The sequence below is a fragment of the Ictidomys tridecemlineatus genome, chromosome 2 (genome assembly GCF_052094955.1).
Source record: "Ictidomys tridecemlineatus isolate mIctTri1 chromosome 2, mIctTri1.hap1, whole genome shotgun sequence".
Lineage (NCBI taxonomy): Eukaryota > Metazoa > Chordata > Mammalia > Rodentia > Sciuridae > Ictidomys > Ictidomys tridecemlineatus.
Window position 1 is genome coordinate 151747818 of NC_135478.1, and position 23139 is coordinate 151770956.

At 43.3% G+C, this 23139-nt stretch overlaps 2 non-coding genes across 2 annotated transcripts; both read right to left on the reverse strand.

Moving 5' to 3' along the window:
* Positions 1 to 6190: 6190 nt before the first annotated feature.
* LOC120892129 (small nucleolar RNA SNORD93) lies at positions 6191 to 6264 on the reverse strand. The gene has a single exon (XR_005736786.1). It is a non-coding gene; the product is annotated as a small nucleolar RNA SNORD93 (small nucleolar RNA).
* Positions 6265 to 18940: 12676 nt separating this feature from the next.
* Positions 18941 to 19014, reverse strand: LOC120892128 (small nucleolar RNA SNORD93). The gene has a single exon (XR_005736785.1). It is a non-coding gene; the product is annotated as a small nucleolar RNA SNORD93 (small nucleolar RNA).
* Between the last annotated feature and the right edge of the window lie 4125 nt (positions 19015 to 23139).

Consider the following 23139-nt stretch of genomic DNA (forward strand, 5'->3'; position numbering starts at 1 on the left):
ACTCAGTGCCTCACTTATGATAGGCAAGTTCTCTACCACTGAGCTTCAACCCTAGCCCCAGAAATGACATTTTCTAAGACAGTGATTCCCAGTTTTGTACTATGGACACTCTGGGTCAACATTCTTTGTTGCAGGGGCAGTCCTTTGCATTGTAGCATACTTTGTAGCATCTCTGGTCTCTACCCACTAGATGCTGGTGGCATAGCCCCATCAACCTAGTTGTGACAATCAAGAGTCTTCAGACACTAACAAATGTCCCCTAATTAAGAACCATTATTTAAGAGAAATGTGAAAACTACAGGAGGAATTCACTTATTATTAAAAATAAAATGACAGAGGCTGGGAGAGCAGTGGTAGAGCACTCGCCTAGCATGTGTGAGGGCCTGGATTTCATCCTCAGCACTTCACAGAAAGAAACAAAATGACAAAAAGTCATTATTAGTAGCAATAAAACGACACTCTGGGATTTTACATGGATCTGCTTTTTTAGAGCAAACAGTCAAGTGAAAACAAGGGAAGGAGAGAATTCTGTGGAACATTTTGCCTAACATAGGGTAGTTTCAAAAAAGAGTACTTTATACAAATTCTAGTGATATTTGTGATGCCACCTCCTCCAATCTCTCCCCTTCCATTACTACTACTACTCTACTACTACTACTACTACTACTACTACTACTACTACTACTACTACACACACACACACACACACACACACACACACACACACACACACCAGCAGAAGAATTGGTCAGGAGACCAGACTTTTTTTCATCTGGATTCTTTACTAGGAAGTCATATTTGACTAGATGTAGCCTACCAAACCCTCCAGCCCTTGATTACTCCAATGAACACACAAATATTTGTGCAGGGCAGGTGGAGAACAGAAGGAGCATTTAATAAATACATTCTGAAGTCTTTTTCCTTTAGAATCTCTAGCGCAAGACCAGACTCTATGTCGAGTCTTCTGAGTAGCATGAGCTCCCTACCTCTGCAACTTCTGTCCTTAGGAGGGAAAATAGCTGCTTCCTGGTAAATTCCACACTGTGAGTGCTAATTTACTCTTCCTTTTCCTCAAGGTTCTGTATAGTATAGCAACATCTTCCTATTACATTGTAGATTGCTATTTGCATGTTTCCATGATGATTTTGATTCATGTTTTACACCCATCCTGTCCAATAGAAATATAATGCAAATCATACTAATATCACTTCAAGTGTATTTAATTCAACCCAGTCAATTATTGTGGAACTTAAAACCATTATAAAATTGGAAATTTTATATATTCTTTTTTAAAAGTTTTTTTTTTTGAGTCATGGATGGACCTTTATTTTATTTAGATGTGGTGCTGAGAATCAAACCCAGTGCCTCACAAATGCTAGGCAAGTGCTCTACCACTGAGCCACAACCCCAGCCCAAATTTTTATATATTCCTTACATCTGAACTTTTCACACCTACAGCACATCAGTTTGGACTAGTCACATATGACTGGTGGCTGCTGTATTGGAGAGCAGTTGTAGACAATGATTCCCTAAGTCCCACATATTTCTTCACTAGGAGAGGCCTGTGACATGGGTTATACTTACCTGAGAGAATATGGTAACAGGTCAGGAAACTTGTCCAATGTTAATGGTATTAGGTTTCATTCCATCAGCTATAATATCCTGCTACTCCCCAAAACAAATCAAGGTGACATGCATCAAAACTGATTTGACAGTTTATCTCTGAAACTGACTGGTATGGAGGTTCATGTGGCAATAGAGGAGGGTTCAAGATAATTGGCCCCTTGCAGTATAGATAAACTCCACTAGAGGGCTTTCTAGCCACAGTTGCCTAATTCCAGATTGTGATAAATTACAATTTTATAATAAAATATTGAAAGCAGAAATTTTAAGTTCATAAATACAAAGTAAATTTTGGAAAGGCAATCTTTATGAGTACAAAATAAATATAAGACTTTCGAACATACTTCTGGCTATTTATCCATGCATACAACCTGGAAGTAGCTTCTCATTTTACCTCTGACTTTGGCTGGCCAATCAGCTGAGCAGGCCCAGACTTCAGAGTGGGCAGCTAACAACTCACTTTCCTGCTCTAGAGCCAAATGCATCAGTCTCCACTCTTTCTAGATCCTCCTTTTATCCAGATGCCTTTTCTGTTCTACTTTCTTCAAAGTACTTGAGATCAGCAGGGAAAAAGAGCCTGTTCTCATTTGGGTTCAGGATTCCTCAAATGTGAAGGACCACTCCCCTCCTCCATTTTGAAGTGATGAATTCAACGGCTAATTTGTCACGTTTCTCTGCCCTTAGGACGCTCAAGAGCCAAACTGAAAACATAAAGGCCAATGGCTTACTTTTGTACTCCTGCTCTCTTCTTACTGGGCTTTTATTCTCTCTTATGGATTATTGTATTATTTAAGATGCTTTTAAATGACCCCGAATCATTTGGGGAAATGTGGTGTTGGGGGGTATAATAAGATATAATAGTTTCTTCACTATTTGTACTAACAATTGACTCTTTCAGATATTGTATTGACCCAGCTACAAGGTGAAATTACCTCTTGTAACAGAAGTCAATGGAAGCACATGCCAACCAGCTCCATGTCACATTGTGCAATGGATATCACTGCACAAACTCCATAAAGGAGGGAGTCATTACTACCACAGGACTTAATATATTTACCAAGAATATAATTATTTAAGGTCTGAAGACCATCAAAAATACACGTATTTTAGTCTGGAATATTCACTTGAACTATAAGACTTGCTTACCTTTAAGAAACAGAATCTACTTGGACTCAAGTGCTTAGGAACATGGGGTATGTCTTTTCTTGAAATCAAAGTAATGTATCTCAACCTACCTGAATGACACATCAATGGTGTTAACTGGCATACTGGGTGAGTTATGTCACTATCTGGAGAAGTTAGTGACTGGAGTTCTGAAAGATTTTATATTTTCAGTGAAATCATAACCTTAAGCATAAAAATTGTATTCCAATTCCAGTTTTATCATAATTAAAAATAATCTTCAAGCCCAAGTCTCTCAATTGGAATGAATAAATCTTGTGAAAACATTTCATTCAACTTCAGACTTGCTTCTTCTGTTAGGGCCCTGGAGCACAAAGGACAGTCTGGTGGTTTAATAGTCATATTGGCATTTGTATATTGCTGCTTTAGCTATTTTAATATACAGGGCACATGCTGTGCCAAGGAGGGAAAGTTGATGCTACAGAACTGATGCATGACTGCAGCTCCTCAGCCCATCTCACTGTTGGTGAGATGAAAGCAAAGGACAGGCAGCTGATAATCAAAGAGAAGGAAATGGGTAGGTAGCACTCCCCATCACCTGGTTGCTAACAACCTCCAGGGGAGGGGAAAGATCACATTTTCCAACCCAAGAAGTCAACCCCTAGATGGCTCTCTTCCTGCCCTTCTGGTCAAATAGGCAAGATAAGAGGAAGAGGAGACACAAGAAAGGAAATCTGAAATCTATAAAAAGGCCAACACACCCCACTCCCTCAGGAGTCTCTGTTCTATCCTTTAAATAAAACCTATTGCCTTGGCATTTCTCAAGTGTTCAATCTATAACACTGGGGGAACGAGCCCCATTCTACTTTTTAAGACTGGTTGCAATTCTAACTCTTTAACCATGTTCAGGTTATATATAAGGACATGGATTTGGTGGAGGTGGGGATACAGCAAAGAATGCATCAAACCTGGAACCCCAATGGGTTCTGGAAGACATACAAGATGACAAAACTGAGCTCTGTATATACCCTTGGTCACCAGGGAAGGGCTCAACAGGCTCAGGGTTTAGAAGTTTGACCTATAGGGAAGAACAAAAACTTAACTAATGTTTGAACCCATCTTTCTTTCTAGAACCCATTTTTCTTTTTAGGGAAAAAGAAGACTGATTTTTTTTCCAAAATGCATTTTTTTTTTTCTTTTTGGTAGTACTGGGAATGAACCCTGGGGCACTCTACCCCTGAGTTACACTCCCCAGCCCTTTATGTTTCGAAACAGTCTCACTAAATTACCCAGGCTAGCTTTGAACCTGTGATCCTCCTTCAGCCCCAACTCCCCAACCCTCCACTCCTAGGTCTCTGGGATTACAGGCTTGTGCTACACCTGGCTTCAGCCAGCCTTTCAGAGGAGCACACCAGGCAGTTCACAAACCTTCACATTCCAGAAAACTTCCTTGGAGTAAAAACCCGGTCAATATAGGAGGAATCAGGATTCAAGGAACCCAAAGTAGAATTAACAGCACTGGGGCACATGGTAAGAATCTTCACACTCCATTTTCTGCTACCTTGTTGTGCCTATATGGATTTTCAAATTGGTGAAAGTGCCATGGCATAGTTGAGATTCAAAGTGCAGCTGTTGAGCAGGTAGAGTAGTATATGCTGCTGCCTCAATCATCCATAAAAGTAAAGTTCATATCTTGGATGGGTGTGTCAATATCTTACTTTTCTCTGATATTTATCATGTGCATGAGTCACTTATACCCTAAAAATGATCTTCATGCATTTCTGTTGCTCTTAATGTCTCAATAAAATCATGTTAAATGGTGATCCCAAACCACTCTCCCATAGATTGCTTTGGAAATGTTATTAAGAAAACAGAAAGGATGTTTTAAAAGTCATGCTTATTTTAGTATGAATTTATATTCAGTAAAATTCATCCTGTTAAGTGTGATATTTGACAAACACATAATCATGCAATCACCACCATGATCAATGTTGAACAAGATGTAAACATCACTTCGAAAATACCCTCCTAACCCTTTACAATCAACACCTTCCTGTTCTTGGAATCAATTGATCTGTTTTCTGTCAAGAGGGTCAGATCTAATCACCAAAATGATCCACTGTGAAAAAGATGGAAGCATACAAAACACACAAAGCCAAGTTTTTGAAAGTAAAAAGTTTTCTTTAGTAAACCAACAATGAGGACAGTTTCAAATTTGGTATGATATACAGATATTTTGCTCAGGTAAGAGGTAAATCTTAGAATTTAACTCTAGTCCTGCCATATTTATGCCTCTACTAATTGAGTGTACATGATTATCTGGAATAGTAAGAATAATTTTATAATGACTTATAAATTAAAGCATTCAACAATTTCTTAAGATAGTTGTAAAATAGCTAGTTAATTTAGAATTATTCTAACTGATCTTTTTTTCTTTTTTGGTATCATGGGTTGAACCCAGGAGTGCTTAACCACTGAGTCACAACTCCAGCCCTTTTAAAATATTTTATTTAGAGACAGGGCCTCACTAAGTTGCTGAGGCTGGCTTTGAACTTGTGATTCTCCTGCCTCAGCCTCCTGAGCTACTGGGATTACAGGTGTGAACCACCCCTCCTGGCTCTGATCTTAATGAATCAGCCTTGGTCATCTTTGTAGAGTATATGAACCAACAATAAAGACAATCTTTAATGTTAATTCTGTGTCAAGTTTCAAACTAGCCTTATTAATAGAAAATCTAAATGTGGAACTGAGTTCTACAGAAATTCTCTAAGAGCCCAACTCAGCTACAGGGCAGAGGTACAATTCCCAGATATGCTCATATATGTAATTAGGACTGTCTCAAAATTCACCCTTGCGACTACAAAGAAAGGGACAAAGACATCAAAACCTCTATTCCATACAGCCATATACCTTATTACTTGAACAACTTTAATGATTCTTTCATGCATCAGACCTGTAAAAGAAATACAGTAGATTATTAGGTCAGCAATTACTAATCAATAAAATAATACAGTAGTATCTAGACTATGTTCTTTTGTGTGTGTGTGTGTGTGTGTGTGTGTGTGTGTGTGTGTGTGTGTATGTGGCACTGGGGATCGAACCCATGGCCTTGTGCATGCAAGGCAAGCATTCTACATACTGAGTTATATCCCCAGAACCCTTAGACTATGTTTATAAAAACTGCAGAAGTAAGAAACAGAATCCCCAATGTACCCATTGTTGACACAAACATTTTAGTGTATACACACACACACACACACACACACACACACACACACACACACCACTTACACACAAAAAAACCCAGAATTTTAAACTCAAAATCCTATCTCTTGGCTTGGTGAAGCATTAATCCATTTACTAGAGGCTTTTGCCCTCTTCTGTGTAAAGCAGAATTTTAAAAGGAATGGTGTGACTGCATTTACTAAATTCCTGCATACCAAGTTGGCCTCAGGTAAATCCTTTAACCCATCAGAGCAGAAGCATATCCAATCAGGTTAGAGTTCTCATCCTTGGCCAAGAATTCTATTCCACTATGAACTCAAGCCAAATTGTTTCCATTTGGTCCATACCTTATGTTCCTCAGGATCTTGAGCACCACTGAGCCTGGCAAAAAAGTAACAACAAGGTTAATGTTAATATCAACTGGGTGCAATGGCACATACCTGTAATCCCAGTGGTTTGGGAGGCTGAGGCAGGAGGATGAGAGTTCAAAGCCAGCCTCAGCAAAAGTAAGAAACACTAAACAAGTCAGTGAGATTCTGTCTCTAAATAAAATACAGAATAGGGCTGGGATGTGGCTCAGTGGTCAAGTGCTACTGAGTTCAATCCCAGGTGCAATAATAATAATAATAATAATCCATATATAGCTTTGTTGTTTAAAGAGTGTCCTGTATTGTGGCTATCTACTAGCTTCCTTTGATGAATAGATAAAATACAAAGCTATGGTCTCCAAATTCCTGACAATTCCAAAGACTTTAAGTTCCTTAAAATCTGGGAATCAATTTAACTTTAGCAGTTGCCATCTTTCCAACTTTATCTCTTTGTTACATTAGCATGCAATAGTATCAAGTTTAGAAAAGAAACATTACTTGGATACAGTATTCTCCTAAAAAACTGAAATAAACTTTTCACAGATTTAAAATTAAAAGAAGCATGAAACTTTTTTACCCTGAGGCTCAGAGCCTAGGGTTGAGAAGTTTCTAGTCCTGGGCACTTGCTCAGTTTCCAAATCCTTAAATAGACACTGGCTCAGGGCTGCTTCCTTGACATGCCAGGTCTCAGCCTGCATCAAACTGAATGTTAACCCAGTTTGGTTCAACAGGAATCCCAACACCTAAAACAATAGTAAAACAAAGAACTCCCATTGGAGGTTCCTGTGTCACTGGGCTATTTGACAGATAGGGGATTCAATCTGTTCGTGTGCTTTGGGTCAGGATTTGTGGCTGAACAAAAGGTGCCTAGAACACAGGTTACATCACTGCCCTTCTTTCCTCTTTCAAAAAGGGTAGTAAGAGTCTCTCAGAGCTGAGGAACACATGTCAAACACAAGACTTATCTTATAAGACTTATTAGTCTTATAAGACTACTGCCATAATGTGCTATCTTGCCACATACCCCAAACAACAGAGCCAATCTATCATGAACTAGTGATATGCTCAAGTTTGGGGCCCCCAAAAGACCACCAGAGACCAAGATCAATGTAAGCAGCAAAGAGGCATTTATTGTGAGCTAAATAAATAGTTCAATTATTTAGCGCACACAGCAACTGGTGACACTGAAAGGCCCCAAGCCCAGGGTTTGCAGCAGTTTTATACACTCTTTGGGGAAGGCAGGTACTTCACATACATCATAGCATCTCTTAGCAAATCATCACACACCTCGGGAAAATCAAACAACAACTCTAAAACATGGTTAGCGTATCAAGTGGAGGGAAAGAATCTGGAAAGGATTATTGGTTAGTTCAAGGGGTTGACACTTAAAAATGATTGTTTTAAACCATGACAGTGTCGCAAGCGGGGTACGTGCCAAGCTGCAGGGCTTCTGGTTTAGATATTGGTCACTGCACCTAGGTGGGGGCCATCTGGAATTTCAGATATTTCAACATCTGGCCTATCTTAGGCAATCACCATCTGTGGCTTCTGAGAACTGTTTGTGCAGAGCTTTCTGTGGTATTTCCTGACTTTAGGACTGCAGTAGGTCAGGGGTTAAGTCTCAGAGCAAAATGAGGCCCCAAGTAAAATGAGGTTGCTTAGGTCTTTCATTCCCGTATTTCTTTTTGGGTACCTTGGGAGCCAATCATGGATTCCTCTGAGTAAGCTCATAGGGTTCGACCCTACTACTTTTGTCCCGGGACTGGTACTGGGCTCGTCCAGTTAACACCATTAACTGGACTGTATTGATTTGTTCCTTTACAAAAGCTGCAAACTTATTTATAATACAGGGTCCTACTATTAAGGCAAGCATAATTACAAGTAAGGGTCCAACCAAAGCAGAAAGTAAAGTTGTGAGCCAGGGGGAATAATCAAACCATGATTCAAACCATCCCTTCTGTCGCTCTCTCTCTTTCCTCTGCTTCTCCAATCCTTCCTGTACTTTGGCTATTGATTGTCTGGTTACCCCAGAATGGTTAACGTAAAAACAACATTCTTCTCCTAGTGCTGCACAAAGTCCTCCTTGTTGTAAAAAGACTAAATCTAAGCCCCTTCGATTTTGAAGCACAACTTCTGCAAGGGATGCGTGTAATTCCTCCAAATGTTTTACCTGTCTCTGTAGTTCTTGGATGTCCTCATCTATGGCTTCCCTCAGACTAGAAAAATAGGAGCGCTGTTCAATCAGGGCCGTTGTTCCAGTCCCCACTCCTACTGCTCCTAACAGGGCTCCTATGGTTAATATGGCTACCTTCCTTTGTAATTCCTTATTTTCTAACCTGAATATCACTTCTTCTTCAGAGTGGTAAATTAATCTGGGTACAAGTTGAACCATAACACAAAATCCGTGGGTACGGTTGAGCATGGCTGTGTGAGCACAGGGGGTAAGGCCTGTGTCACATGCCCACCAACTGTTTTCTGATGGTAATAGATAAGTCATTTGGGTGGGTATAGGGGAAGTCTGATTGCATAAATGCTGCAGAGAGGGTGGTGGGTTTCCCACACAGCTGCCTTTTCCAATAACCTTCTCCAAGGTAAGTCCAGATTCCACTGGTTCCCATCGGCAGTCCTGTACTTTGCTAGTCAGTGTATAACTTCCTGGGAGAGCTATCCCCTCATAAAAGGGGAGTTGCATATCATAACACATCCAACAGGACTCTGTCATCTGGGGTTGGGTTTTGTTTACAACATCATAAGTTTTTAGCAGTAGTTTCCACAAGGGAGCTCCCAAGGCGTTCTCCTCTGAAATGCCGGGCACAAGTAGGTTGGGCAGTTCGGGTGGAGAGTTTAGGTCCCTTTCCTCAGGGATCCTCTGGGTAGTCTTAGGTACTTGGGTACTTTCAGGCATAATGGGGGTGTTAGCTGATGGTGGTGGGGCCAGGGCTTTGTTAGGTCCCACCACAGCGGGTACAATTTGGGTCTTTAAAACCTTGAGAGTAAAAATGAGTCCTTCATCACGGCTTCCTATCCAGTAAAGTCTTATTCCCCAAGATTTTCCTTGTTCCCATCCTTGTGCCTCTTTTCCCTTTGGGGTGAATCTGGCTTGTATCCAGGAGTTCTGATTATGTGGTCTGGAGTATTTTACTAAGTCATCTTTGGCGACCTTCCAGGCTCTAGACCCTGCCACACTAGTCTCACATCCCCATTGCTTGCAATAATATTCTGCAGAACTCCCGCATTCTGGGGGGCGGGACTCTCCGGGGCATATGTACCAGGTATCCATTTTACAGGGAGGACCGTTTAAGCCATCAGAGCTCAGGTACCTCTTTCTCATATAATGGATGGGTGTGTCAGAGCCTTTTTGTTTTGTTTGTTTCCACGACCCCTCAGCCAACTGGCAAAGATCGAACTGTAAGTCCGGGAACCATATCTGGGGTCCTTCCTGAGTTGCCAAGACTATGTTATGTCCAATTGCTGGATTCTGGATTACCCAGGTCCACTTATATGGAAAATGGGGGTTATTACAAAGAATGGTACTAATGCAAGCGAGAATAAGCAGCCAGACTAATAATAGCATCCTAACTAGGGTTTAAACAATTAAGAAAATTGTCCTTATGACGAGTAACTTGCCACTTGGAATTCGAATCCGGAATGAAGTCGCTCCTCACAGAGAACAAGTCTGCTGGCTTTGCATGAGAGTAGTGGATCCAGGTGGCAATCCCGTTGACCTTGAGAGCGGTGGGTGTTGTGAGGATCACCCCGTATGGTCCCTTCCAGGGAGGTTGCAGTGATTCCTGTTGATGTCTCTTTATGTAGACCCAGTCTCTGGAACGGAAGCTGTATGGCTGAGGAGGGAGTCTTGTTTCATACAGAGCTTTGAGATGGGACCACTCGTCCTGGTGGGCTTGTTGCTGGGCTTTTAGGGAATGTAAGAGGTCAGAGTCATCAAATTCTACAAGCAGGTACTCAGACAAGCAGGGGATTATGGGAGGGGGTATGCCAAACATAATTTCAAAGGGAGTGGCTCCTAACAGGGCATAGGGAAGGAGGGCTACCCAGTCTCCGCCAGTCTCCATGGTCAATTTGGTTAGGGTCTCTTTTAGGGTTCTATTCATTCTCTCTACTTGTCCTGAACTTTGGGGTCTGTAAGCACAATGCAATTTCCAATCTGCCCCAAGAATAGACACGAGTCCCTGACTTACCTTAGACATAAAGGCCGGTCCATTATCCGACCCTACCAAGACTGGGAAACTGTACTTGGGTAAGATGTCTTCCAGCAACTTTTTAACTACTACTTGAGCTGTCTCACGCTTAGTTGGAAATCCTTCTGCCATCCTGAAAAAGTATCTATAAAAACTAAAAGGTACTTATAACCATATTTGCCAGGTTTTACCTCAGTGAAGTCTACTTCCCAATAGGCTCCTGTTCTGTCTCTTCTTACCAGATTCCCAGGGTCGATTGTGCTGTGGCCCACATTCCTCAGCTGGCAGGCCTTACAGGTAGCAACAATCTGCTGGGTCTTGGAATTTGCATTTTAAATCTTTATCTTAGCATGGCTTAGTAGGTCCTGCATTTTTCTCTCACCCATGTGGGTGGAGAGATGCATTTTTTGCAAAATTCTGTTGCCTAACTTTTCAGATACTATCACATGACATTGGGAGTCTCGCCACCATCCATTAAGGCACTGAGTCATAGGCAATCCTTTAATCCACTCTAAGTCCTCTTTGAAATATTGTGGCATTTCTGGTAGGCTTCGGGGTCCTGGGTCAGGCAGGTTGGCTATCATCACAATCTCTCTTTGCATGGCTATTTCCCAAGCGGTTTTATCTGCCAGATTGTCCCCTCTGGATACCATGTCCTTAGGTTTCTGATGTCCTGGACGGTGGACAATGGCCAATTTCTTAGGCAACCATAGGGTTGTAATAAGGGCCAATATCTCTTCTTTTTTTATAGTTTTTCCCTCAGCTGTCAGTAGCTCTCTTTTCTTATAGATGGTGCCATGTATGTGGGCCGTGGCAAAAGCATACCGGCTATCGGTGTACACAGTCAGCTTTTTGTCTTTTCCTACGTTAGTGCTTGGGTCAAGGCTATCAGTTCAGCTCTCTGGGCTGATGTTCCTGTTGGGAGAGGCTCAGCCCATACCACTTCAGTCTCTGTTACTACCATGTGCCCACATACCTCTGACCTTGTTGAATGAAGCTGCTCCCATCCGTGAACGGGATCTGCATCCAAGCTCTGCATCCGGCAATGGCTGGTCCTGGAGGTCTTCTCTGATGCTGGGGACCTGTGCTAGGATCTGTGCACAGTCATGCAAGGGAGCCTCCAAGTCGGGGTCGGGTAGTAGGGTTGTGGGGTTGAGAGCTGAGGATGCCTAAAAGGTAATTCTGAGAGGGTTAAGTAACAGCCCTTGATAATGGGTGAGCCGGGCATTGCTTAGCCACCGGTCTGGGGGTTGCTTTAGGATTCCTTCGATGGCATGGGGGTGGTGGTGATATATAGCTCTTTGTCCTAAGGTTAGTTTGTTGGCGTCCTTTATCATTAGGGCAGTGGCAGCTAACATCCTCAAGCAAGGTGGCCAGCTGGCCACTACAGGGTCCAGCCTTTTTGACAAGTAGGCCACTGGCCTCTTCCAGGGACCCAGATACTGGGTCAAGACCCCTTTAGCAACCCCTTTGCTCTCATCAATGTATAGATAGAATGGTTTCGTGACATTGGGTAGCCCTAGAGCTGGTGCAGATAGCAATGCAGTCTTAATTTGATTGAAGGCTCTGCCCATCTCCTCAGTCCACTGGAAGGGCTGAGTTGCATTTGTGCCTTCGCACAGAGGCCTGGCTAATTCAGCAAACCCAAGTATCCACAGCCTGCAAAAGCCAGCAGATCCCAGAAACTCCCTCAATGCCTTGGGGTCTGGGGTACAGGGATTTTTAAAACTGTCTCTTTCCTGGCCTGTGTTAGCCAGCATTGCCGGTCTTTTAACAGATACCCTAGGCTTGCAGATTTTTGAGCTTTCTTGGTTTGCTGAGGCTCAGTAACCTAGGTCCCCCTGATCTGCAACAGGTATCCAGTCCCTTTTAGGCACCCTTTTCTGGTCTGGGCTGCAATCAACAAATCATCTACATACTGTAAGAGAGTTAGCTCAGGGTGCTTCTCCCAGAACTCACCTAGGTCCTCATGGAGTGCTTTATCGAGGATAATAGGAGAATTCTTGAAGCCATGTGGGAGTTTGGTCCACGTTAGCTGTCCATTGATTGATTCCTTTTTCCTTGTCCGACCACTCGAAGGCGATTAGTTGTTAACTCCTCGGAGCCAGGGGCAGACTAAAGAAGGCATCTTTTAGATCTATTACTGTATATCACTGCCTTTCAGGTGACAGGGAGCTTAGGAGGGTATATGGGTTAGGGACAGTGGGGTGAATGTCCATCACCCTTTTGTTCACCTCCCTCAGGTCTTGGACCTGCCGGTAGTCAATGGACTGAAGCTTTCAAACAGGCAGAAGCAGGGTGTTCCAGGCCAACTGGCAAGACTGTAGACCCCCAAATCTAACAGTTGCTGAAAATGGGGGGTTATTCCTGCTCGAGCTTCCACCGACATTGAGTATTGACGAACCCTAGCCAGGTCCACTCCAGGTTTTAGTTCCACAAACACTGCTGGCCGGTGTTTGGCCAGACCCATACCTCCTGTCTCGGCCTCCAGGTACTCCTTTAGCCAACAGTCTATTTCCTGATTGCCGGGCATGGGTTGTTGATACAGTCTATATCCATCCTCGAAGGTCACAGTCAGTACCTGAATAGGCTGTCCCTGACCATCAGAGATTGTAGTGCCTCCAGGTTGAAAGTGAACTTGAGCTCCAATTTTGGTGAGTAAGTCTCTTCCCAACAGGGGGTAGGGGCAGTCAGTAAAATCCTGGCCCACACCTAGGTCCACTGTTCTTTGGGTAGTCCATGAACATTTGTTAATCCCTGTAGCCCCCTGTACCCAAGAAGTCTTTTTAGATAATTTTCCTTGCAGCTCTGTCAATACAGAGTGTTGAACTCCAGTGTCCACTAGGAACTCAATTGGAGTCCCCTCCACCTTAAAAGTCACCCTAGATTTGGGGAGGGGAGCCGAACCTTGACGCCCCTAATCTTTCTCTGTGTTAGTCACCAATACTGGAGTGCATCTAGGGGGATGGGGCCCCAGCCCCACTTCCTTTTTCTTAGGGCACTCCCTTGCCCAATGACCTGTCTCCTTGCAGTAAGCACATTGGTCTTTACATGGTTGGTCACAGGCCGATAGGTTAGCACTGCTCTTGCTCTTGGTCTCTGCCCCAGTTCCCCGAGCTTTGCCTCCTTTCCCTTCCTTGTACTGCTGCTACCAACACTCTTGTCATTTCTCTGGTGGCCTTTACTTGCCTGTCCTCAGGTGCATACCTATTATTATGGACTCTCTGTGCTGTTGCTAAGAGATCCTGAACACTCTTACCCTCTAAATTCTCTAGTTTTTGTAGTTTCCTTTTAATATCTGGAGCTGCCTAATTAACAAAAGCCATTACTACTGCTGCCTGATTCTCCAGAGCCTCTGGATTCATTGGGGTAAATTGTCTAAAGGCTTCCATTAACCTTTCTAGGTAGCTAGCAGGCGACTCCTGTTTCCCTTGTATTACTGTATAAACTTTAGCCAAATTAGTTGGTTTTCAGGCTGCAGCCTGGAGACCCGCCATTAGAGTCTGGCGATAGACCCGGAGCCTCCCCCTACCTTCTGCCGTGTTGTGGTCCCACTTGGCTGCGGGCGGCCTGCTCAAGGGAAAACCAGCATTAATCAAGTCAGGGTTGGCGTCATCTCCAGGGACCAGTTTCCTGGCCTCTGTCTGAAGTCTGGATTCTTTCCCTTTCTTCTGTGGTGAAGAGGATGCGGAGCAGTTGTTGGCAATCATCCCAGATAGGCTGGTGAGTAAACAGAACACTATGCAGGAGAGAAACTAAACTCTTTGGGTTGTCAGAGTAAGAGGGGTTTTGATTCTTCCAATTGTGTAAATCACTAGTGGAGAAGGGCCAGTACTGAAGTCTAGGGTTCCCTGTCTCTTCAGGGGGCCCTAACTCCCTGAGAGGTAAGACCAGGGTGGTGTCAGGAGATTGGACAGGGGACAGGGCGCTTTGGGCTCACCCTCGGGTTTCCCCTGCTGGTCCTTCCAGGGCTCCTTCTGCTCTTCCTGCTCCTCCCCCTGCACCCCCCTCATCCAGCTGGTTGGGGGGGCACATAGGGAGGGGGCGAGGAATCCAAGGAGCACATCATCGCCCCTTGGAGGACTGGATGGGGGGGTGGGGGGTGACAGTCGGGTAGGTTCCAGGGTTCCTGGCCCAGAATCGACCTCTTTTGCCAGAAAAATGTTGGCCTCATGTGCCACATGTAAAAAAGGACTTAGCCAATTAGGGGGGGTCCTTGAGTAAGTCCAGCCACACTAAGATATAAGGGATCCAATCTGGATGTCCCTCTCTCTCAGGCAGGTTCTTTACTTGGAGGACTTTTGTCAAAGGTCCCCTCCCATGGCTACCCTACACCAAAGGTGGGCCACTTGGAGGAACAGAAAGTAACTAGTTTTCTTTTCTTTATCTCTACCCCCAAATTATGTCCTCTTTCCTTAAGGTCTGTAAAATGGTCAGTCAGTACAGTCAAAGGAGTAGTCTGAGTTTGTCCCATGTCTAGGTGAAAAGAGAAAACAGCTACAACTATTCCACAAATCAAGGTTGTAACATAGAGACAGCAAATGCCTTGCGTAAACCATGAGCACCCTGAGGCCATTTCAAAGAGGATTTCAGAAGGCAGAGTAGGTCTTCCGCCACAGGACTCCCTGGTGGCTTATGACCTGAAAGAATTCTGAGGGGGATTAGTTCCCTTGCCAGGGTGTGGGGGTGGAGGCAGACAGGATGATAAAAACAAACACAGATAACACAGAATATGCAGTGCAGCCTGGATGGCTAAACTGAAACTAAATGCAGACATGGACGGAGGATCCCTCCGCTACAAAATACAGAGCCTTTAGTAAAGTGCAATCCACTCAGAACCCAGAAGGGGCTGGAGAATTCTCCCACAAACCCCTGTCGGTGGCCCTATAGTGTGTCCACCAGGACCTTTTGCTGACCAGAAAATACAGAACCAGAACCTGCTGGCAACCAAAGTACAGAAAATTACAGATGGGCAATGCCTTAACTTACCAACCGGGTTTTCATCACCTCTTGATCAAGGTGTCTGGGTAGGCTTATAAGGGAGCTCCCAATGATATGCTCGAGTTCGGAACCCCCAAAGGCCACCAGATACCAAGATCAATGTAAGCAGCAAAGAGGCTGTTTATTGCGAGCTAGCTCTGTCCTCTCCGCACACAGCAACTGGTGACGCTGAGAGAGCCCTCAGCCCGGAGTTTGCAACAGTTTTTATACACTCTTTGGGGAAGGCAGGGACTTTACATACATCATAGCATCTCTTAGCAAATCATCACACATGGGGGAAAATCAAACAACTCCTCTAAAACATGATTAGCTATCAAGTGGCGGGAAAGAATCTGGAAAGGATTATTGGTTAGTTCAAGGGGTTGACGCACTTAAAAATGATTGGTTTTAACCATGAGGATGACGCAAGGGGGCACAAAGGATAGTCTGGTGGTTTAATAGTCATGTTGGCATTTGTATATTGCTGCTTTAGCTGTTTAAACATACAGGGCACACCCTGTGCCAAGAAGGGAAAGTTGATCCTACAGAACTGATACATGACTGCAGCTCCTCAGCCCATCCTCTTTGCTGATGGCAAGACTAGGGCAAAGGACAGGCAGCTGATTATCAAAGAGAAGGAAATGGGTAGATAGCACTCCCCATCCCTGGTTACTAACAACCTCCAGGCAAAGGGAAAGATCACATTTTCCAACCCAAGAAGTCAACCCCTAGATGGCTCTCTTCCTGCCCTTTTGGTCAAATAGACAAGAGGAAGAGGAGACACAAGAAAGGAAATCTGATATCTATAAAAAGGCCAACACACCCCACTCCCTCAAGAGTCTCTGTTCTATCCTTTAAATAAAACCTATTGCCTTGGCATTTCTTAAGTGTTCAATCTGTAACACTGGGGGAACGAGCCCCACTCTAATATTCAAGACTGGTTTCAATTCTAACTCTTTTAGGTATAGGGACATGGATGTGGTGGAGGTGGGGATACAGCAAAGAATGCATCAAACCTGGAACCCCAACGGGTTCTGGAAGACATAAGATGACACAACTGAGCTCCATACCCTTAATCACCAGGGAAGGGCTCAACAGGCTCAGGGGGTAGAAGTTTGACCTATAGGGAAGATCAATTACTCAACTAAAGTTTGAACCCATCTTTCTTTCTAGAACCCATTTTTCTCTTTAGGGAAGACTGATTTTTTTTCCAAACTGCATTTTTTTTTTTTCCTTTTTGGTAGTACTGGGAATGAACCCTGGGGCACTCTACCCCTGAATTACACTCCCCAGCCCTTTATGTTTTGAAACAGTCTCACTAAATTATCCAGGCTAGCTTTGAACTTGTGATCCTCCTTCTTCAGCCCCAACTCCCCAACCCCCCACTCCTGGGTCTCTGGGATTACAGGTATGTGCTACACCTGGCTTCAGCCAGCCTTTCAGAGGAGAGCACCAAGCAGTTCACAAACCTTCACATTCCAGAAAACTTCCTTGGAGTGAAAATATAGGAGGAATCAGGATTCAAGGAACCCAAAGTAGAATTAACAGCATTGGGGCACATGGTAAGAATCTTCACACCCCATTTTCTGTTAACCTTGTTGTGACTATATGGATTTTCAAATTGGTGAAAGTGCCATGGCATAGTTGAGATTCAAAGTACAGCTGTTGAGCAGGTAGAGTAGTATATGCTGCTGCCTCATCCATAAAAGTAAAGTTCATATCTTGGATGGGTGTGTCAATATCTTACTTTTCTCTGATATTTATCATGTGCATGAGTCACTTATACCCTAAGAATGATCTTCATGCATTTCTGTTGCTCTTAATGTCTCAATAAAATCATGTTAAATGGTGATCCCAAACCACTCTCCCATAGATTGCTTTGGAAATGTTATTAAGAAAACAGAAAGGATGTTTTAAAAGTCATGCTTATTTTAGTATGAATTTATATTCAGTAAAATTCATCCTGTTAAGTGTGATATTTGACAAACACATAATCATGCAATCACCACCATAATCAAGATGTTGAACAAGATGTAAAAATCACTTTGAAAATACCCTCCTAACCCTTTACAATCAACCCCTTCCTGTTCTTGGAATCAATTGATCTGTTTTCTGTCAAGAGGGTCAGATCTAATCACCAAAATGATCGACTGTGAAAAAAGATGGAAGCATACAAAACACACAAAGCCAAGTTTTTGAAAGTATTTTAAACTTTTCTTTAGTAAACCAACAATGAGGACAGTTTCAAATTTTGCTATGATATACAGATATTTTGCTCAGGTAAGAAGTAATCTTAGAATTTAATTCTAGTCCTACCATATTTATGCCTCTACTAATTGAGTATAACATAAAAGCACATGATTATCTGGAATAGTAAGAATAATTTTATAATGATTTTTATAAATTAAAGCATTCAACAATTTCTTAAGATAGTTGTAAAATAGCTATTTAATTTAGAATTATTCTAACTGATCTTTTTTTCTTTTTGGTACCATGGGTCGAACCCAGGAGTGCTTAACCACTGAGCCTCAACCCTAGCCCTCTTTAAATATTTATTTAGAGACAGGGCCTTACAAAGTTGCTGAGGCTGGCTTTGAACTTGTGATTCTCCTGCCTCAGCCTCCTGAGCTACTGGGATTACAGGTGTGTACCACTCCTCTTGGCTCTGACCTTAATGAACCAGCCTTGGTCATCTTTGTAGAGTCTTTGAACAAAGAATAAAGATAATCTTTAATGTTAATTCTGTGTCAAGTTTCAAACTAGCCTTGCTAACAGAAAATCTAAATGTGGAACTGAGTTCTACAGAAATTCTCTAAGAGTCCAACTCAGCTACAGGGCAGAGGTATAATTCCCAGATATGCTCATTTATGTAATTAGGACTGTCTCAAAATTCACCTCTTTGACCACCAAGAAAGGGACAAAGACATCAAAATCTCTATTCCATACAGCCATATACCTCATTACTTGAACAGCTTTAGTGATTCTTTCATGCATCAGACCTGTAAAAGAAATACAGTAGATTATTAGGTCAGCAATTACTAATCAATAAAATAATATAGTAGTAACTAAACTATGTTCTTTTGTGTGTGTGGTGCTTGGGATCGAACCCATGGCCTTGCAAAGCAAGCACTCTACCAATTGAGCTAAATCCTCAGAGCCCTTAGACTATGTTTACAAAAACTGCAGAAATAAGAAACAGAATCCCCAATGTACCCATTGTTGACACAAACATTTTAGTGTACACACACGCAAAAAAAAAAAAAAAAAAAAAAAACCCACAAAATTTTTAACTCAAAAAATTTTAACTCTCTTGGCTTGATGAAGCATTAATCCATTTACTAGAGGCTTTTGTCCTCATCTGTGTAAAGCAGAATTTTAAAAGGAATGGTGTGACTGCATTTACTAAATTCCTGCATACCAAGTTGGCCTCAGGTAAATCCTTTAACCCATCAGAGCAGAAGCATATCCAATCAGGTTAGAGTTCTCATCCTTGGCCAAGAATTCTATTCCACTATGAACTCAAGCCAAATTGTTTCCATTTGGTCCATACCTTATGTTCCTCAGGATCTTGAGCACCACTGAGCCTGGCAAAAAAGTAACAACAAGGTTAATATTAAGAATATCTGACTGAGTATGATGGCGCATACCTGTAATCCCAGTGGTTTGGGAGGCTGAGGCAGGAGGATGAGAGTTCAAAGCCAGCCTCAGCAAAAGTGAGAAACACTAAACAAGTCAGTGAGATTCTGTCTCTAAATAAAATACAAAATAGGGCTGGGGATGTGGCTCAGTGGTCAAGTGCTACTGAGTTCAATCCCAGGTGCAATAATAATAATAATAATAATAATGATAATCCAGCTTTGCTGTTTAAAGAGTGGCCTGTATTGTGGCTATCTACTAGCTGTCTTTGATGACTAGATAAAATACAAAGCTATGGTCTCCAAATTCCTGACAATTCCAAAGACTTTAAGTTCCTTATACTCTGGGAATCAATTTCACTTTAGCAGTTGCCTTCTTTTCAACTTTATCTCTTTGTTACATTAGCACACAATAGTATCAAGTTAAGAAAACAAACACTACTTGGATACAGTATTCTCCTAAAAAACTGAAACAAACTTTTCACAACAGATTTAAAATAAAAAGAAGCATGAAACTTGTTTACCATGAGGCTGAGAGCCCAGGGTTGATAAGTTTCTAGTCCTGGGCACTTGCTCAATTTCTATAATCCTTAAATAGACACTGGCTCAGGGCTGCTTCCTTGACATGCCAGGCTCTCAGCCTGCATCAAACTGAATGTTAACACAGTTTGGTTCAACAGGAATCCTCAACACCTAAATCTATGGTAAAACAAAGAATACCCATTGGAGGTTCCTGTGTCACTGAGCTATTTGACAGATAGAGGATTCAGTCTGTTCGTTGCTTGGGTCTAGATTTGTGGCTGAACAAAAGGTGCCTAGAAAAGGTTACATCACTGCCCTTCTTTCCTCTTTCAAACCAGTAAAATTTATGTCCCATTCAGCTTCCTCGTATTGAAAGGGTAGTAAGAGTCTATCAGAGCTGAGGAACACATGTCAAACACAAGACTTATAAGACTACTGCCATAATGTGCTATCTTGCCACATACCCCAAACAACAGAGCCAGTCTATCATGAACTAGAACCTCCATAACTGAGCCAAAATAATTCCACTCTCTTTATAAATTAGTTGGTGTGTAATACTAATGAAAAGCTGACTAAAATGCAAAGCGATTATTCTAATTTTACACCAGGCATACATGAGAGTGTCAGTTACCCTATATATATTTTTTTCATTACTTAGTGTTGTCAGTAGATTATTTTTAGCAGTATACACAAGTAGTTTCTCATTATTTAAAATATTCTCTGGAAAAGTTTACAAAATGCTGTTGATATTCCTTGAATTGCACTCATTAAATAAACACAATCAATTGAATATTAATACCTCAATAAAGATGTCATATGCATTGAAAAACAAACAAAAGACTACTAAGTGGTTCCTATGACAGACACAATGAGTCTTTCATTCTCTTGTCTAAATTTAGATCTTTATAGTTTTTGACAAATTCAGAAAATATCCTTTTGTACAGCAGTTTAGCGCCCTAGAGTGCATTACATTTAAAATTGTCAGGATGCTTAAAAAAACAAACACACAAGCCCCAAGGCTTGGAAATTCTTCCTTCAGACAAACTTTCTCAAGGGCAGCTTTGCATGCTTCTTACATCTTGGGGACAGAAGTTAGGTGTCTAACCCCTTGTCCAAGCACATCCCCTCTCCACCCTCCGTAGGACCAAGCAAGACAGGCCTGGCCCCCAGGACATTTTGCAAGGGACCCTGTGCAGCGCACCAGCCTCTCCAGGTGGATCTAGGGGAGAAAATTGTGGGATCCCTCAGGAAACCTCCCAGCTCTCTGTTTGACTCACTGCAGTCATCGGCTTCCAGAAGATTCACCCAAACATTTTTAAAAATACAAACAACTCCGCAAAGTGGCAATTGGAAAGCATTTCTGGCGGGAAAGTGGCAATGTGGGCGAAATTACCTCTGCTTGTTGCTAGCACTGGAATTATACTGTTCTGCTCGGAAACTTAAAGCGCTTCAGACCTCAGATCTCATCGATTTTCTAAGTAGGCTCTGTCGCGGTCCCCAACTACCGGACAGGCGGGAGCCCCAGGGGCGCTTAAGAACCCGGAGGGGGTCCCTGGATCTGCGCCTCGGTCTTGGTTAAGTCCAATTTTTGGACTTGTGCACCTACAGGGGCCCCGCCCTTGGTGCCAAGCTGAGGCCGAACCCCTGTCCCGGGCTCAGGAAAGGGCCACCGCCGGCGAGACCCTCAGCCACGTGGCGTGCTCCCACGCTTGGCGGGTCGGTACACACTTACCGAGCAGCGTGCTGCGACCGAAAAGAGAGGGCTCCTGGGAGATCAACTTTAAAAAGGCCCTGGGCCGTTCGCATCCGCGCAGCAGCCAACCAAAAAGTTGCCAAAGCGCCCCTCCCGCCCGGGGACCCGCCTGGCCAGCGGGGCCCGAGGCCCTCGCGCGCCCCCTGCCGGCCACCGGGAGCGGAAACCCAAGTGGCCGGGAAGCGGCTCGGCCCCGTCCAGGTCTCCCGGGTCCCGTCTCCTGGTCTCTCCGCCCAGGACCCCTGAGTCTGCAGAGTCTGCGAGTTCGGGGACATTTGCCCCCGACACTTCACTGGCTGGGACGTCCCCTTACCTCGTTGAAAGTTAGAGGAAGCTCTGGCACTCAATGTTGGTATCTCTGCCTGCTCCTCCCCACGTTCTTCTTAAAAGTCTTCAGCCACACCCCATTTGGGCTTAAGACTCTTGTCTAATCCTGTGACAGAAGTTTGGCTTCCGTTAGAGGAACTATGAAATCAGGTGGGGGCGGGCTCTCTCTAGGCGAGGAGTGGGGCAAGTGAAGACTCCAAGTGCCTAGAAAACTCACAAACGACTTATAATGATGACCAAGGTCTAACTATCTTGCCCCCACTGCACGTCTGTCTGTCCGGATTGGAGGAGCAGCCGTGTGTTTTGAGTACAGAAAAGTGAACAGTTCCATTGTCTGGCTGCCTAGGTAACAGAATATGAGTGTTGTGGACTGAATTTTGTGCCTCCTCTCCAAAAAATATGTTGGAGTTCTAACTTCCAGCACCCGTGAGTTTGGAAATGTGAGAGTGATCTTATTTGGAAATGTCTTTGCAGATGCAATCAAGTCAAGATGAGGTCATTGTGGTGGACTCTTCTAATGCAATAGGGCTGGGTCCTTATAAAAAGAGAAAAATGCACGTGAAGACAAACATACAGGGGAATATGTGAGGACAGAGGCAAAGATCTGAGTGATGCTGCAGCAGACCAAGGAATGCCTCAGTATTGTCAGCCACCACTGGAAACTGGGAAGAGACAAGGAAGGATTCTCCCCAACAGATTTCAGAGGGAGCCTGGTCTGGGCTGGCACCTTGATTTTGGACTTAGAGCCACCCAAATGAAGGTAACATATTTCTGTGCTTTCAAGTCACCAGGTATTTTTTTTTTAAAAAAACAGCCTAGGAAAATAACACAATGACTGGGAGTGGGAGGTATGGGGTAGTAAGAAAGGAGCCAGCTGTGTCTTCCAGGAGTTAAGATTGACATCTCCTATAAGCCCTGTTCAGGGGAACTTGTTTTCCATGGAAGGCACTTGCTGGCACTTAATAAGCTCTCCATAGATAACTGCTAAATTAGTGATTGTCTTCATGCGTTGCAGTGCAGCAGGCAGTGGGAATATAAAGGTGAACACATAGTCATGCTTTCCCTGTATGTAGGGACTCTTTCTCTGGACATTTGTAAACCTGAGAGGGATGAATCTGCACAATCAAAGCTTCATGCCCACGTCACCCAAAAGGCTTACCTTTTATGCCAAAGCAGAAATTCACTGGAAGGAAAGCCAAGTGGAGAGGTTAGGAGTGGGAGGCAGGAGGTCAATGATAGCAGTCCTAGAAACCAAGTGTCCATCTCCTTCTTCAGGGTGGTCTGCAAGCCACCAAGGCACCGTTGGACAGCATCCCTAGCACCAACTACTCTTACATGTTCTTTTACCCTTACTCTGTCCCTGGAATTTTGAGATTTGAGGTTTT